At 53.8% G+C, this 5,000-nt stretch overlaps 1 non-coding gene across 1 annotated transcript in view; it reads right to left on the bottom strand.

Annotated features, from left to right (window-relative positions):
- The window catches only part of LOC126417728 (small subunit ribosomal RNA), a 1,909-nt gene extending 328 nt beyond the window's left edge, over positions 1-1,581 (bottom strand). The window contains exon 1 of the ribosomal RNA XR_007575793.1: positions 1-1,581. This exon is cut by the window's left edge and continues 328 nt beyond it. This is a non-coding gene — a ribosomal RNA (small subunit ribosomal RNA).
- Positions 1,582-5,000: the final 3,419 nt, after the last annotated feature.

Here is a 5,000-nt window from a genome sequence, read left to right as displayed (position 1 = left end):
CAGTGTAGCGCGCGTGCGGCCCAGAACATCTAAGGGCATCACAGACCTGTTATTGCTCAATCTCGTGCGGCTAGAAGCCGCCTGTCCCTCTAAGAAGAAAAGTAATCGCTGACAGCACGAAGGATGTCACGCGACTAGTTAGCAGGCTAGAGTCTCGTTCGTTATCGGAATTAACCAGACAAATCGCTCCACCAACTAAGAACGGCCATGCACCACCACCCACCGAATCAAGAAAGAGCTATCAATCTGTCAATCCTTCCGGTGTCCGGGCCTGGTGAGGTTTCCCGTGTTGAGTCAAATTAAGCCGCAGGCTCCACTCCTGGTGGTGCCCTTCCGTCAATTCCTTTAAGTTTCAGCTTTGCAACCATACTTCCCCCGGAACCCAAAAGCTTTGGTTTCCCGGAGGCTGCCCGCCGAGTCATCGGAGGAACTGCGGCGGATCGCTGGCTGGCATCGTTTATGGTTAGAACTAGGGCGGTATCTGATCGCCTTCGAACCTCTAACTTTCGTTCTTGATTAATGAAAACATACTTGGCAAATGCTTTCGCTTCTGTTCGTCTTGCGACGATCCAAGAATTTCACCTCTAACGTCGCAATACGAATGCCCCCGCCTGTCCCTATTAATCATTACCTCGGGTTCCGAAAACCAACAAAATAGAACCGAGGTCCTATTCCATTATTCCATGCACACAGTATTCAGGCGGGCTTGCCTGCTTTAAGCACTCTAATTTGTTCAAAGTAAACGTGCCGGCCCACCGAGACACTCAATAAAGAGCACCCTGGTAGGATTTCAACGGGGTCCGCCTCGGGACGCACGAGCACGCACGAGGCGGTCGCACGCCTTCGGCTCGCCCCACCGGCAGGACGTCCCACGATACATGCCAGTTAAACACCGACGGGCGGTGAACCAACAGCGTGGGACACAAATCCAACTACGAGCTTTTTAACCGCAACAACTTTAATATACACTATTGGAGCTGGAATTACCGCGGCTGCTGGCACCAGACTTGCCCTCCAATAGATACTCGTTAAAGGATTTAAAGTGTACTCATTCCGATTACGGGGCCTCGGATGAGTCCCGTATCGTTATTTTTCGTCACTACCTCCCCGTGCCGGGAGTGGGTAATTTGCGCGCCTGCTGCCTTCCTTGGATGTGGTAGCCGTTTCTCAGGCTCCCTCTCCGGAATCGAACCCTGATTCCCCGTTACCCGTTACAACCATGGTAGGCGCAGAACCTACCATCGACAGTTGATAAGGCAGACATTTGAAAGATGCGTCGCCGGTACGAGGACCGTGCGATCAGCCCAAAGTTATTCAGAGTCACCAAGGCAAACGGACCGGACGAGCCGACCGATTGGTTTTGATCTAATAAAAGCGTCCCTTCCATCTCTGGTCGGGACTCTGTTTGCATGTATTAGCTCTAGAATTACCACAGTTATCCAAGTAACGTGGGTACGATCTAAGGAACCATAACTGATTTAATGAGCCATTCGCGGTTTCACCTTAATGCGGCTTGTACTGAGACATGCATGGCTTAATCTTTGAGACAAGCATATGACTACTGGCAGGATCAACCAGGGAGCTGCGTCAACTAGAGCTGAGCAGCCGGCCGCCCGGGAGTGTGTCCCGGGGGCCCGCGCGAACACGCAAGCGTCCGCTCAATTATTCTGCAAACAGGAGGAGGCTGAGCTCCCCTGCACAACACACCTCGAAACCCTCTCAGGTCCCGGCGGCGCGCAGCGCCGTCCTAAGTACTTGGTCGGGTTCGAGAGAGGCGCAATCGCCCGGAGTTAGGCGAGTAGACGCTTTAGGTGCGACCACCCGTGCTCCCAACTGAGCTTGCCGCTGCCGACAGAGGCCCGGGAGCGTGCTGTCGTGGCATTGCCGGCGGGAGACAACACGCGCCACCTACGGTGACCGGCAGCTCCAACGCCAGCGCCACAGAAGGACAAAAGCCCCACTTGGGTGCCGAAGCGAACTCTCCCAGCACAGCGCACGCGCCAACACGTCCGCACAGCTGCGATACAAACCACCTGCGAGAACCGCTGGGGCGACCGAGCAGCAGACGGCGTCGCGGCGCCGAGCGCCGGGCGGCGGCGCATCCTCAGCGCACACAGTCCTCAATCGGACCAGCACACTGCAGATGGCCACCGCGCTTCGCACCGGGCACGCGAGGACCTACTTTGGCCGCAAGGCGCCGCGAGCAGGGGGCGCCGGCGCGCAGCTGCGCCGCCTGCCGCGTCCGTCGGCCGGCGCGCCTGCCACTGGCCGCCCCCACCAGCCGGCTGTAGCGCGTGCGCCCACGCACCGCGCTGCCAGCACGCCGGGCGGCCCCCCCTCACCGGCCGGGGACGGTCCCACCCAGCCACCGCCGCGTATCGCCTCACACCCAGATCCCCTTTCACGTTCGTGGGCATGGTGGGTCCCTTTTCACGTTCGTGGGCATGGTGGGTATCCATGAAACAACCGGTTAATAGCTCGACCGATCGTCGCCAACACTGATTCACCTCTAGCGAGAACAACCGCACCACAACGGGTTACCAGTTGTTCATTTGCGTAACGTCACCAGCAAACGTAGACGTCCATCGCCATTTGCAACGAGTATTGCATGCCTGTGTCAGGTGTCACAACACACTACGTCTGCCCACATAGACGCATCAACATGTGCACGCCTAGAGAACACGTGGAAGGTAGCCCCCGTACGTATGCGGTGTCCATTGCGCGAACGACTGTCAGCCGGCCTCTGCAGCATGTCGCAGATGTGGAACGCGGTGCAACATGCTATCACAGTGTGTGAGAAGAGACGACTACGTCCGAATACACGCTCCACTACATCAACAGACTGCTCATGCTGATCGCCATCCAGGGCGTCCGTTCCTCCCACACGTCTGTATGGCGTACCACACTGCAATCCAGCTCCTAAAGGGAGACGACACGTAGCTGCGTGCACAATATTTGGACTGTATGGTCCGCCGTTGCTAGGCGCAGTCGTCGTACGGTCACACATGTGCCACGATGTATCATTCAGTACATACGGACCAATGTGCAGTACAGTTTGTGGGTTTTGCGTACATCCGCGGACAGGTGACAGGCCGTACCACAACGTAGGCTGAGTACTTCGGCATGCGAAGGGCATTGAACATGCACACTTCTCACCGACGAGCTTGCGAAGGCAGGGGGGAAGAGGGGGGGGATGTACGTCCCGCTGCTATCCACATTACAGTGTATAACAGGAGCATGTGGAAAGTCAGCAACACCTGCAGGGTGTTTAACATGACGCGATACACAGGGGACCGGGCAGTGCGAGTAGCGAACTATATTGCGAGGGTTGCAGTTAGGCAACACTACACTACTTTAACGAGTCGCATAACAATTACAGAGCAGGTTAAGCGACAACGTGCGTAAGGTTAAGGCGCAATATAGTTTAGGTTACGGCGCAATTTAGGTTACGTTACGGCGCAATTTAGGTTACGTTACGGCGCAATTTAGGTTACGTTACGGCGCAACATGGGTTGGGTTACGGCGCAACATGGGTTGGGTTACGGCGCAACATGGGTTGGGTTACGGCGCAACATGGGTTGGGTTACGGCGCAACATGGGTTGGGTTACGGCGCAACATGGGTTGGGTTACGGCGCAACATGGGTTGGGTTACGGCGCAACATGGGTTGGGTTACGGCGCAACATGGGTTGGGTTACGGCGCAACATGGGTTGGGTTACGGCGCAACATGGGTTGGGTTAAGGCGCAACATGGGTTGGGTTAAGGCGCAACATGGGTTGGGTTAAGGCGCAACATGGGTTAGGTTAAGGCACAACATGGGTTAGGTTAAGGCACAACATGGGTTAGGTTAAGGCACAACATGGGTTAGGTTAAGGCACAACATGGGTTAGATTAAGGCACAACATGGGTTAGGTTAAGGCACAACATGGGTTAGGTTAAGGCACAACATAGGTTAGGTTAAGGCACAACATAGGTTAGGTTAAGGCACAACATGGGTTAGGGTAAGGCACAACATGGGTTAGGTTAAGGCACAATGTAGGTTAAGTTAGGGCACAATGTAGGTTAGGTTAAGGCACAACGTAGGTTAGGTTAAGGCACAACGTAGGTTAGGTTAAGGGACAATGTAGGTTAGGTTAAGGGACAATGTAGGTTAGGTTAAGGCACAACGTAGGTTAGGTTAATGCACAACGTAGGTTAGGTTAAGGCACAACGTAGGTTAGGTTAAGGCACAACGTAGGTTAGGTTAAGGGACAACGTAGGTTAGGTTAAGGGACAACGTAGGTTAGGTTAAGGGACAATGTAGGTTAGGTTAAGGGACAATGTAGGTTAGGTTAAGGGACAATGTAGGTTAGGTTAAGGGACAATGTAGGTTAGGTTAAGGCACAACATAGGTTAGGTTAAGGCACAACGTAGGTTAGGTTAAGGCACAACGTAGGTTAGGTTAAGGCACAACGTAGGTTAGGTTAAGGCACAACGTAGGTTAGGTTAAGGCACAACGTAGGTTAGGTTAAGGCACAACGTAGGTTAGGTTAAGGCACAACGTAGGTTAGGTTAAGGCACAACGTAGGTTAGGTTAAGGCACAACGTAGGTTAGGTTAAGGCACAACGTAGGTTAGGTTAAGGCACAACGTAGGTTAGGTTAAGGCACAACGTAGGTTAGGTTAAGGGACAACGTAGGTTAGGTTAAGGCACAACGGAGGTTAGGTTAAGGCACAACGGAGGTTAGGTTAAGGGACAATATAGCTTAGGGTAAGGTACAATATAGCTTAGGTTAAGGTACACATTGTTGTAGGGAAAGGTGTATTTGGGGGGGGGGGGCGCGGCAGGTTCGTTGATAGTGATTATCGTAAGTGGATGCCTGCGGGATCGTCCGATTTGTCACGTCAGGATGCACTTGTGGGTCATGACAGGCGGCGCTCCGATTCCAAGGTTGTGGCAGATCTGTGTCTTTCATTCCTGCCATTGTTTGTGTGCTGTGACAGGAGGCAGTATTGTGATGT

The sequence above is a fragment of the Schistocerca serialis genome, chromosome 8, assembly GCF_023864345.2.
Source record: "Schistocerca serialis cubense isolate TAMUIC-IGC-003099 chromosome 8, iqSchSeri2.2, whole genome shotgun sequence".
In the NCBI taxonomy this organism is placed as follows: Eukaryota; Metazoa; Arthropoda; class Insecta; order Orthoptera; family Acrididae; genus Schistocerca; species Schistocerca serialis.
Note: the sequence above shows the minus strand (reverse complement) of the source record. Positions and strands in the feature narration are given on the sequence as shown.